Source organism: Lissotriton helveticus, assembly GCF_964261635.1.
Source record: "Lissotriton helveticus chromosome 1_1 unlocalized genomic scaffold, aLisHel1.1 SUPER_1_unloc_47, whole genome shotgun sequence".
Taxonomy (NCBI): Eukaryota; Metazoa; Chordata; class Amphibia; order Caudata; family Salamandridae; genus Lissotriton; species Lissotriton helveticus.
Genome location: NW_027611689.1, coordinates 714,025 through 726,572, shown reverse-complemented (window position 1 = coordinate 726,572; position 12,548 = coordinate 714,025). Strand labels below are relative to the sequence as shown.

The following is a 12,548-nucleotide window of genomic DNA, read 5'->3' as shown; positions in this document are numbered from 1 at the left end:
CGCCGTGCTCCACCATTTCCTTGTAAATATGTCCCTTAATGTCAACAGCCTGACATATTTTATCAAGAGACAGAAAATCCTTTCATTTCAGTAGATGCACCGCCTTGATGTAGCATTGCTCCAGGACACACACCTGTCACCTATTGAACATGATACATTCAGAAGGGATTGGATGAGTACGGTACTACATGCCAGCAGGATCCAGACTACCCTTACACAGCCATCTACTCCTTTGGAACAGGGGGAGAGTGGGTTGGACATCTGTTTTCACAAATCCCTGGGGGTTTGCACACTGCAGACATGGCGGGACCCCCCGGCTGATATATATTTGCCAAGGTTCAGATTCTCAATGTATCTTTGTGTGTGGGCTCTATCTATGCCCCGGCGGCTGACCAAACTCCTTCTCTCCTTTGGAAGAGGCAGGGTATTAATGAGGGATGTGCTGGAATATGGCACCTTGACAAGTCCAGAAACCATACGACCAGGCAGCCCCGAGACCGGTTCATCCTCTCTGACATTATTGATGATCATGCCTTGATGGATCCAGGGTGATTGACGCACCCGAGGGACGTGGACTATACTTTCACCTCCTACGTCCATTGTAAACGTTTACGCCTTGATCCTCCCAAACAGTACCTCTGATCATGATATTCTGCTACTCGACCATAAACTTTGATTGTTGAAAACCCCTCAGGCCCGTTGGCGTATGTACACAGCATAGTATAAAGCCCCTGAAAACAAACACAGACGGTTACAATATCTGAGCCAGTACTTGGAGGAGAACGCTGGGTCCATCTCCTCTGCACAGGTGCTGTGGGAGGACAGGAAGGCCGATGAACGATTTGGCTGCCTATAAGTGCCACTGTGAGGCATAACAGTGTTGGTTGACTGACCTTGAGTTTCACCTGGCTCAGACGTATAACGCATTGCTGACCCCTGCTCTTCTCAAGGAGCTGCTTGGGGCCAAGTATGATCTGAACTCCCATTACACAGTGGAGGGCCAGAGAGAAACGATCTGTTGACGATATAGTAGGGGACGGTGAGTTGGCCCCCTTTGCTACACTCATGCGTGATTGTGGGCTGCCACAATCGCATCACTGACAGTATCGACAGCCTATGCAGAGCCTGCGACACATGCTGGGTGCTCCCCTTATGATCTTAAGACTGTCCCAATGTTGAGTTATAATCTGATGCGGAAAGGATTCAAGGACACTATGGGCCCGATTCTGATGCGGTGTGGAAAGCTTCCAGACCAAATGGGTTTGGGAATGGTTTCCAACCAAATCTGATCGGGAGAGTCCAACCAGCCGAGTATGATGCGTTGGGATGCTTCCAGATATGATTTGGTTGGATTCCCATTGACGTCAATGGGAGCCTATGTTCCTAACCTCATCTTAATCGGGCCCGAGGTGGGAATGCTTTCCTAATCGCATCGTAATAGGGCCCTCAATTGGTAAGACACGTTCCCGATCCGATTTGGACATAGCAAATGCCGTTAGGAGGCCTTCCTGACCACATCAGAATCAGGCCCTAAGGTGGAATTGTATGTTACAGCTGTGGACAGTCTTTTTTAAAGCACTGCTGCCTACAATCTATGCTGTTTGCTGGAGTAGAGGTTGGGCCTCTCACTCTCTGAGCAGGACTCCCATGACCTTTGGAAAGATCATGGTAGTTTCCTCCAGGAGGTCAGGTTGAAATCAGTTATTTCAAGTTCCTACATCACTGGCACTGGACGCCGGAGTGGATCTATAAAGCACATATGGCAGACGATTCCAAGTGCTGGAGGTGCTGATGGTGTAGCGCACTCGCCTGTGACATTTTGCATTTCCTGTGGACTGTACAGTACTTTGTGCTACTGGGCTCCGTTTGGGATACCTTGATGACCAACCTAGGGGTGGCACCGCAATTCATGGCCCCTCAGACCTTGCTTCACAAAATGTAAATATTCCAGGATTTAAATCCCCATGGTACGAGTAAGCTGGCTGCCTTCGTAGTGGGAGTTGGTTTTTTGGGGGGCGACCATGGGTCCTGGCACCCTGACTTTTCTCTCCTGTTTCCAGGTCCCTTCCCCTCCTGTTCCCCCTCGTCCTCCCTCCCTGATCTTCTGCGGGATCTTCTAGGACACATCACCTCTATCTGGAAATGTTATTTTATTTATCATTTTTCCTGTTATCAATGTCGTCTCACCAGTTCTAGTTTACACAGTATCTTGGACTCTGCTGAATTGATAAACTTCAATCCCTGTTAAATGCTCATTGTGTATGAAAAGTCAATAAAAAAATTAGATATTTAAAAAAGACACAGGGAGTGGTGTCACTTAACATTTGACTTTGACAATTCCAAAGGAAGAGACATTACTGAATTTATAGCCATGATCAGAAGAAATGTAAAGTGATCAAATTAACAACCAAGTCTCACTAAAATTGACGTTCAATTTAACATTCCACTGAACTGTGTGCAATACTCATGGTGAAATATAAGTTTTGCCACTAAAATGTGGGACAGAGGGTCTGCTCTGTGCCGAATAGTCACGTGTGAAGTTCTAGTTAATCCCCATGTTTTGGAAGAATGAACCAGGTTTGAGTGACACTTCAGACCGACCTCCAAATGTGTGAGTGTCACTCATGATGGGTGAGGTTTGAGAGCTCTGATGTATGCACGTCCGAACTAATGTTGCTGTTGAGACATTCAAGACTGCTTGCATGACAATGCTACAAAGAGTTGACGCACTCACTAATCAGTGGTGTATTGATGACGAGCGTACGATGATATAGGGGCCTATGTGAAGGAGTAGAATATTTTCCAGTACTCAAATGCCCCTCCCCAGTTCTTCAGACCTGTAACACCCACTCATTTTTATGATACAATGCAAACTGTGTGAGAAATTTCTGGTTCATACTTGATATCTCTATCTTAGGAATGTAAATGTATGTAAATGTATTTCGATTTATATAGCGCACGAATCACCCGAAGGTCTCAAGGCGCTTGCTTAGGGAACCCGTCCTGGTATTCCCCTGTGAGATACCCCGGCAGGGTATCCACAAGGTGAAAACCAGGCATCCCGCCGCGAGGGGCCGTAGTGGAGATTAAGCAAGCTATTGCCCAGAGTCGCAGAGTGTGACCCCGTCAGTCGAGTAGGCACCGGAGCGAGAATTGTCGAGTCCGTGGAATTTTGAGCACAATACCCGCCGAGGCGGGGAATCGAACCCTGGTCCATGGCTGATCTCAGCTTCCAGGTCTGCCGCCTCTAACCACTGAGCCACGCTTCTCCACGAATGAGTTGTTTCAAAGATAAATTGCTTTATTTTTTGTCAGTGAATCTTTGTTGAGAGAGGATGGTGGTTACTGTAAACAAAACAACAAAGCCTGGAAGAGGCCGGTGTCTTAATATTTTAGGTTGTGCTCTTACACCAGAAACTCAAAACCTAATTAGAACCTACAATTCAATCTTGTTCGAGGATATAAAACCGTATTAAATATAAGGAAAAAGTCACAGGCATAGGAAAATTAGAAATAAGCTCCTTCAATTGTCACTTTGACACATGACCTATGCCTCATTGTCACTGATCTGGTGTCTTAACCACTTGGATGCTATGGCATCCAACGATTACCTGTAAATTTCCATTGAAATGAATGGGCACTCCATGACGAGCTGACCTTGTCATTAGCATGTTAACTCCATGGTATTTATCTCTGTTTACTTTGCTATCCAGCACGTTGTGGATTTGAAAAACTGCAAATAAATTATTTAAAAGAATAAATAAGCTGTCCAGTTTAATTGCAAAACTGACCTAAATACTCATATATTCATTAAAATACCGATATATTCATTGAAATACAGGTATATTCATTGAAGTACAGATGTATTCATTGAAATACAGAGCCACTGCCAGTTGTCACCTTTCTGTAAACACTCTCAAGTCCTTTACATCAGTGTTTGGAAGATGCTCACCTGAAGTGAAGCTATAAATACTTTTCTACAGCAGCAACCAAGTGTGAGGCCCTGTACTTGACCTGTCTGACCCTTAAAACCATTCCCGTCTGTGACATCTGAAATCCCAGGTCTTTACAGGTGTAAATGCTTGTTTGTGTGAAATGTATTCACTGCTGTAGCCTGGAGATGGTGGTTCCGACAGCGGCCACCAGAGGGCGATCCTCGCCTGCTGATGAACTCCACTAAGCACATAAAGGGAGAAGAGTTTCCTCCTCCGGGTCAGCGGTGGCAGAGACAGCATCGGCAGCGATGGTGACATCACTTCCGGCCTCCCCTGGTGTGTGCAGCCTGCTGCAGAGGAGGAAGGAGCCCTGTCTGGTGAGCAGCGACCTCCATCTACAGACCCCCCCCAGTGGTGGTTCATCTTCAGACTCTCACAGACCCCTCCCAGCCCCCCAGGGGGAGGAGAGAGCCTGGAAAGGTTTCTGATCAGGTAGGAGAGGCCTGTCCAGGGGTGCAAGGGGGAGAGGCCTGTGCTGGGGTGCAGAGGAGGTGAGGCCTGTCCAGGGGTGCAGAGGAGGTGAGGCCTGTCCAGGGGTGCAGAGGAGGTGAGGCCTGTGCTGGGGTGCAGAGGAGGTGAGGCCTGTCCAGGGGTGCAGAGGAGGTGAGGCCTGTCCAGGGGTGCAAAGGAGGTGAGGCCTGTCCAGGGACAGAGGAGGTGAGGCCTGTCCAGGGGTGCAGAGGAGGAGAGGCCTGTCCAGGGGTCCAGAGGAGGAGAGGTCTGTCCCGGGGTGCAGAGGAGGAGAGGCCTGTCCAGGGGGTGCAGAGGAAGAGAGGCCTGTCCAGGGGTGCAGAGGAGGTGAGGCCTGTCCAGGGGTGCAGAGGAGGTGAGGCCTGTGCTGGGGTGCAGAGGAGGTGAGGCCTGTCCAGGGGTGCAAAGGAGGTGAGGCCTGTCCAGGGACAGAGGAGGTGAGGCCTGTCCAGGGACAGAGGAGGTGAGGCCTGTCCAGGGGTGCAGAGGAGGAGAGGCCTGTCCAGGGGTCCAGAGGAGGAGAGGTCTGTCCCGGGGTGCAGAGGAAGAGAGGCCTGGCCAGGGGGTGCAGAGGAAGAGAGGCCTGTCCAGGGGTGCAGAGGAGGAGAGGCCTGTCCCGGGGTGCAGAGCAGGTGAGGCCTGTCCATGGTTGCAGAGGAGGTGAGGTCTGTCCAGGGGTGCAGAGCAGGTGAGACCTGCCCACGGGTGCAGAGGAGGTGAGGCCTGTCCAGGGGTACAGAGGAGGTGAGGTCTGTCCAGGGGTGCATAAGAGGTGAGGCCTGTCCAGGGGTGCAGAGGAGGTGAGGCCCTTCCAGGGGTGCAGAGGAGGAGAGGCCTGTCTAGGGATGCAGAGGAGGCGAGGCCTGTCCCGGGGTATAGAGCAGTGAGGCCTGTCCAGGGGGCAGAGGAGGTGAGGCCTGTCCAGGGGTGCAGAGGAGGAGAGGCCTGTCCAGGGGTGCAGAGGAGGTGAGGCCTGTCCAGGGGTGCAGAGGAGGCGAGGCCTGTCCAGGGGTGCAGAGGAGGTGAGGCCTGTCCAGGGGTGCAAAGGAGGTGAGGCCTGTCCAGGGACAGAGGAGGTGAGGCCTGTCCAGGGGTGCAGAGGAGGAGAGGCCTGTCCAGGGGTCCAGAGGAGGAGAGGTCTGTCCCGGGGTGCAGAGGAAGAGAGGCCTGGCCAGGGGGTGCAGAGGAAGAGAGGCCTGTCCAGGGGTGCAGAGGAAGAGAGGCCTGTCCAGGGGTGCAGAGGAGGAGAGGCCTGTCCCGGGGTGCAGAGCAGGTGAGGCCTGTCCATGGTTGCAGAGGAGGTGAGGCCTGTCCAGGGGTGCAGAGCAGGTGAGACCTGCCCACGGGTGCAGAGGAGGTGAGGCCTGTCCAGGGGTACAGAGGAGGTGAGGTCTGTCCAGGGGTGCATAAGAGGTGAGGCCTGTCCAGGGGTGCAGAGGAGGTGAGGCCCTTCCAGGGGTGCAGAGGAGGTGAGGCCTGTCCAAGGGTGCAATGGGGTGAGGCCTGTCCAGGGACAGAGGAGGTGAGGCCTGTCCAGGGGTGCAGAATAGCTGAGACCTGTCCAGGGGCTGCGGAGGTGAGGCCTGCCCAGGGGTGCAGAGGAGGTGAGACCTGTCCAGGGGGGCAGAGGAGGTGAGGCCTGTCCAGGGGTGCAGAGGAGGAGAGGCCAGTCCAGGGGGGCAGAAGGGGTGAGGCCTGTCCAGGGGTGCAGAGGAGGAGAGGCCAGTCCAGGGGGGCAGCAGAGTGGAAGCCTGTCAAGGGGTGCCGAGGAGGTGAGGCCTGCCCATGGGTGCAGAGGAGGTGAGGCCTGTCCAGGGGTGCAGAGAAGGTGAGACCTGTCCAGGGGGACAGAGGAGGTGAGGCCTGCCCACGGGTGCAGAGGAGGTGAGGCCTGTCCAGGGGTGCAGAGCAGGTGAGGCCTGCCTAGGGGTGAAGACGAGCTGAGGCCTGTCCAGGGTGCAGTAGGTGAGGCCTGTCCAGGGGTGCAGAGGAAGTGACGCTTGTATAGGGGTGCAGAGGAGGTGAGGCCTGTCCAGGGGTGCAGAGGAGCTGAGGCCTGTCCAGGGACAGAGGAGGTGAGGCCTGTCCAGGGGTGCAGAGGAGGTGAGGCGTGTCCAGGGGTGCAGAGGAGGAGAGGCCTGTCTAGGGGTGCAGAGGAGGCGAGGCCTGTCCAGGGGGAGCAGAGGAGATGAGGCCTGTCCAGAGGGTGTAGAGTAGGTGAGGCCTGTCCAGGGGTGCCGAAGAGGTGAGGCGTGCCCAGGGGGGCAGAAGAGGGGAGGCCTGTCCAGGGGGGCAGAAGAGGTGAGGCCTGTCCGGGGGTGCAGAGGAGGAGAGGTCTGTCCAGGGGTGCAGCAGAGTGGAAGCCTGTCCAGGGGTGCAGAGGAGGTAAGACCTGTCCAGGGGTGCAGAGGAGGTGAGGCCTGTCCAGGGGTGCAGAGGAGGTGAGGTCTGTCCAGGAGTGCAGAGGAGGTGAGGCCTGTCCAGGGGTGCAGAGGAGGTGAGACCTGCCCAGGGGTGCAGACGAGCTGAGGCCTGTCCAGGGTGCAGTAGGTGAGGCCTGTCCAGGGGTGCAGAGGAGCTGAGGCCTGTCCAGGGACAGACGAGGTGAGGCCTGTCCAGGGGTCCAGAGGAGGTGAGGCCTGTCCAGGGGTGCAGAGGAGGAGAGGCCTGTCTAGGGGTGCAGAGGAGGTGAGGCCTGTCCAGGAGGAGCAGAGGAGATGAGGCCTGCCCAGAGGGTGTAGAGTAGGTGAGGCCTGTCCAGGGGTGCCGAAGAGGTGAGGCCTGCCCAGGGGGGCAGAAGAGGTGAGGCCTGTCCAGGGGGGCAGAAGAGGTGAGGCCTGTCCAGGGGTGCAGAGGAGGAGAGGTCTGTCCAGGGGTGCAGCAGAGTGGAAGCCTGTCCAGGGGTGCAGAGGAGGTAAGACCTGTCCAGGGGTGCAGAGGAGGTGAGGCCTGTCCAGGGGTGCAGAGGAGGTGAGGTCTGTCCAGGAGTGCACAGGAGGTGAGGCCTGTCCAGGGGTGCAGAGGAGGAGAGGCCTGTCTAGGGATGCAGAGGAGGCGAGGCCTGTCCAGGGGGAGCAGAGGAGATGAGGCCTGTCCAGAGGGTGTAGAGTAGGTGAGGCCTGTCCAGGGGTGCCGAAGAGGTGAGGCCTGCCCAGGGGGGCAGAAGAGGTGAGGTCTGTCCAGGAGTGCACAGGAGGTGAGGCCTGTCCAGGGGTGCAGAGGAGGTGAGGCCTGCCCAGGGGTGCAGTCGAGCTGAGGCCTGTCCAGGGTGCAGTAGGTGAGGCCTGTCCAGGGGTGCAGAGGAGGTGACGTCTGTCCAGGGGTGCAGAGGAGGTGAGGCCTGTCCAGGGGTGCAAGGGGATGAGGCCTGTCCAGGGACAGAGGAGGTGAGGCCTGTCCAGGGGTGCAGAGGAGCTGAGGCCTGTCCAGGGGTGCAGAGGAGATGAGGCCTGTCCAGGGGTGCAGAGGAGGTGAGGCCTGTCCAGGGGTGCAGAGGAGGAGAGGCCTGTCCAGGGGGAGCAAAGGAGGTGAGGCCTGTCCAGAGGGTGTAGAGGAGGTTAGGCCTGTCCAGGGGTGCAGAGGAGGTGAGGCCTGTCCAGGGGTGCAGATGAGGTGAGGCCTGTCCAGGGGTGCAGAGGAAGTGAGGCATGTCCAGGGGTGCAGAGGAGGAGAGGTCTGTCCAGGGGTGCAGCAGAGTGGAAGCCTGTCCAGGGGTGCAGAGGAGGTAAGACCTGTCCAGGGGTGCAGAGGAGGTGAGGCCTGTCCAGGGGTGCAGATGAGGTGAGGCCTGTCCAGGGGTGCAGATGAGGTGAGGCCTGTCCTGTGTTTGGGTGGTTCACAGAATGTGGGGCCTCTCCAGGAGGGATGCAGTGAGATGAGGCCTGTCGGTCCAGGCGGGGTGGTCGAGAGCTGAGTTTAAATTTGTTAATTGTTGTCCCAAGAGATTTGTGGAAGGAGTGTAAGTTGTTTATAAAATGGCCAATTGAAGAGCCACAGAGTGAAGCGCCTCAAAATATTTTATTATATATTACAAGAGATTAATGCAGATTTACAGACAATATTGCAAAGTCGTAGACCGGGTGAAGGAGGACGCGCTATCTTCCAACACCACAGTCTTCGTGACTAAGACCAGTAATACTGAAGACTCTGAGACTCACAGCAGAAATTTCTCCTTTCAGAGCGTTATTGCTGCAGATGGAGTGAAGCCGAGAAGTAAGCACATTACTAAGGTACCAACAAAGTTTAATATTGTTCATTTGTATTAACTGTTTCTCTTTTGCCGCATTTGAAAATACATTTTCTAGTTTTGTTGTTCTTTGTTTTGTTTTTTCATGTAGGTTGTTACCTTTGGTTTAAAGGGAATGATGTTGTAGTGTATGACCTTAATGCTGCAGTTTGCATTTTATTACCATCATTTGCTTACCCTGGAGAATCTCCAGGGTGCAGGAGGTTTGCTGTTCCAGAGTTCTTTCTTCAGCTTCTGGGCAGTTGTCACTCTGTGGTGATCTGTGGACCTGTTTCTCTGCTCTTCTTATAGTAGCTTCTATCAGAGCTTCATCCTCCCGCCAACGATAATAAGATGCCAGGCATCACCCAGCACACAACACAGTCTATGATGGGCTACGTCTATCTGTTCGGCGCAGTTAGAGCGAAGATAAAGTTCTCCGCACCTATCAGGCTGTGACTGTAACCTAAGGGCTTAAGATGAAATGAAGAGCTTACCTCCTTCCTGAGTGGCTCCAGTCTGCTGTGTGCAGACCCGATAGCTGGCAGCACCCTGGAGTATGTATGTATAAATCAGATTATGTTGGAAGTAACCTGCAACATAGTGGCAGGCAGCACCCTGCCATAGAGTAGGATTTCTCATAGTATTTTATTTCCTGACACAATAATGGTGCTAGTCTATTAACTGGCAGAAGAAGAACACTGGCCATACATTTCCTGCCACAGTCTTTAAAATTACGTACACATTAGGAATGGCATTTCATTCTGCTGGAATAATAACACATGTTATCTTGCACTCTGCTATGATGTTGCACCACAGATCTTTGGCTGCAATGCATTCCATGTTTCATTCAAACATGCTTTCTACGGGGCACATACATGATTTGCTGCTGTAGGGAAATAATGCTCCTGTGTACTGTGGCAGACTCAGAAATATTGAAAAACTTCATGATTTCTCTTTCAGCTCTTCCTAGTAAAATCTTTCACTTTTTGACCCAGCAGAAACATAACTTAGTACCATTAAAATAGTTGTGATGGGGAACAATCATGTGGGGTTAGGACTGCCTCGACCAGAGAGCATGCTGAGTTGGAGGAGTATGGAGTTGACCACCTTGCCTAGTCCGGTGTGGAACCAAGCCAGCGATGCTTTGCTGCATGCTCATTTGCCCTGATAGCTGGTCAACAGTTTGAGGAGGAGGAGGTGAAGAGCTGGCTAAGTGTGCCATGAGGCTGGCATTTCAGTACATCCCTGAAAAGTGAGCTTTGAGTCGATGTAGTGTTCCTCTTATGCCACGTGCAATTCATCCTCTCCAAAGCCTCAAGAATTCCTGGGTGTGAAGGGCGGCTGATTCTGATTGGGTGCTTGATAGTTTTACAGAAACTCATGTTCTTAATTGTTCATGTTTGTCAGTAAATTAAACACGCCCAGGGGTTTTATCTCTTCAGTTGACACAAGCTGTAATAAAAGTTTTCTTCTCGTTGCAAAGAAATATGAACAACTGACGAGCCTCTGTCTGTCAAAGAATGGAAGGGCTGGGGAACTGTCAGTCATCTCACTGCTAAGCAGAGCAGAGCCTGCTTCATCCTCCGTCAGGCCTCTGATTTTAACCAACATCACTTAGAACACTGGGACTTTAGAGACCATCCTTTTAATGAGAAAAACAAAACTACAAGTCCCATAAGCCAAGTCAAGTCAAAAAGGCTTTATTTCGATAAAAAAATTATCATAAAAGCTTCACATAAAATTCATGAATACATTAAGAAGAGCCAAAAATAAACAAAGTACAAAAAGAATCTATGCATGAACAATTAAAAAGGAATTCAGTGTTTTTTAAAAATCACATCATAAATTATTTAAGAAAGAATTAAACAATTGATTTAAGCCTTTTGGCTCGGATAGACCAAGCCCATGATAAGAATTTGGCAAGAGCACAAACATAGGTGGTACGGCTATCAGACATTAGTATGCGTATTGCATCTGAGTGACACCTAGTGCCCAGTTGGCGGCATAGATGTTTAAGCCATATCTTCCTGGGTAAAGTATACTCTCCACATTCGAACATGAAATGTGCCACTGTCTCTGGTCTAACTAGACATGCTGGGCAAAGCTCTGCAGTTTGTGCAGGCAATTTCCATCGTGAGGAAAAAGCGTACAACGGCAATGTTCCTGCTCTAAATTTTAAGTAAAGTGCCCTATCAAAAGGTTTTCCAATAACGTCTAAATAAAGTTCTCGTTTTGGTAGGTCCTTAAACTTTAGAAAATCTTCAGTAAGTCTGCCCAAGGAAGCATTAGTATTCCATTGTAACGCAATCCAGTTCCAATAAAGTTTCTTAAGGGTTGCCTTTGGGGGAGAAGATCTATTTGCCCACTCATCATTTAGACCCAAGTTAAGTAGCAAGGTTTTCATGTCTCTCAGCCATTTAATTTTGTGCCACCCTGATAAAGACATAATTTCTGCGAGGCCTTGCGCATATTTACTAAGTTCGGGCACTCGCCACAATCGTGCCCATAATAGGAGTGGGCGAAATTTTGCTAAATCGTCAATAGGGCGACAACCCAGATCCAGCATTAGTGGGACCGTAGGGGTACCCTGAGGGAGTGACATAATCGCCCTACAGAATTTCTTTTCAGATCTTGGCAAATCATTGGTAATAGATGAACCCCATAGCTCCGCCCCATACAGAGCAGAACTGACCCCTTTAGCTACATAAATATCGAGGACAACAGCTATTGGTCTGATTTCGCAGGAGCGTTGTTCTTTCAAAATAGCTCCTGTTATCCTCTTATGGGACAATAACATTTTATCCAAATGTGGGGTCCATTGCATTTTATGGGATAAGCGAATGCCGAGGTAGTCAAACACTTCTACCCTCTCCAAAGGTTCAGCATTCAGAGTTGGAGGGCGTGCTAATTTTTTTGGGGGGTTCAACACAAGGTATTTCGTTTTACCCGTATTATTTACCAGGCCCGTTCAGTGCAGAAAGATTGGAAGTTGTTCAAAAGCCTTTGAAGACCTATTGGGGTTTTCGATATTAAGAGCGTATCATCCGCAAAGAGAAGGGTAGGTATACGTTCTCCAGCCAGGGATGGTTCATCTGAAGGATGTTCCCGAAGGTGCTCAACCACCCCGTTGATATAAAGGGAAAAAAGGGTGGGAGCTAGGACACATCCCTGGCGGACCCCCCTCTCAACCTGGATACTGCTAGTTTTTTCTCCTCCCGAACCCCACCTAATCTGGGCAAAACTATTATCATGGAGCCTAACCAGTAATGAAAGTATATGATGTGGCAACCCCATATCGGCCAAGACTCTCCACAGGGTCTCCCTCGGTACAAGGTCAAAGGCAGTCTTTAAATCGATAAACGCGAGATAAAGACTGCCTTTGCCTATAACCACGACCTTCCAATACACCATCATCAGCCTAAAAGCTTGTTCGATTGTCCCAGTACCCACTCTAAATCCTGCCTGGTAGTCAGAAAGGATTTTATTTTCTTCTATCCAGTCCAGTATTCTGACCAGTAGAACCTTGCCGACTACTTTTTGACTAATGTCCAGCAGGCTAATGGGCCTATAGTTGGTCGGGTCTTCTCTGGCGCCTTTTTTAAAGATGAGGACAACCTCTGCCCCTTTCCATGGTGAAGGGATCGGAGCACCCCTGCAGATGGCAACAAGTAAGCAGTGAATAAGTTTCCCCCACTTTGGGATGTCTAATCTCAAGAGGTCACCAGGAATACCGTCCGGGCCAGCGGCTTTTTGGGGCATGATGGTGCTTACGGCATACTCCACTTCTTTTATTGTGAAGTCAAACTCTTCGGGGTAAATACCCCAGTCTGTTTGATTCATTGTTAGGGCCACAA

The 12,548-nt window shown here is 51.4% G+C and overlaps 1 protein-coding gene across 1 annotated transcript in view; it reads left to right on the top strand.

Moving 5' to 3' along the window:
- The first annotated feature begins 4,233 nt into the window (after positions 1-4,233).
- LOC144806115 (uncharacterized) overlaps positions 4,234-12,548 on the top strand; it is a 33,003-nt gene continuing 24,688 nt past the window's right edge. The window contains exons 1-2 of the mRNA XM_078672548.1: positions 4,234-4,427; positions 8,645-8,695. The gene's annotated coding sequence lies outside the window, so the exon portion shown is untranslated. The remainder of the gene's footprint in view (positions 4,428-8,644; positions 8,696-12,548) is intronic.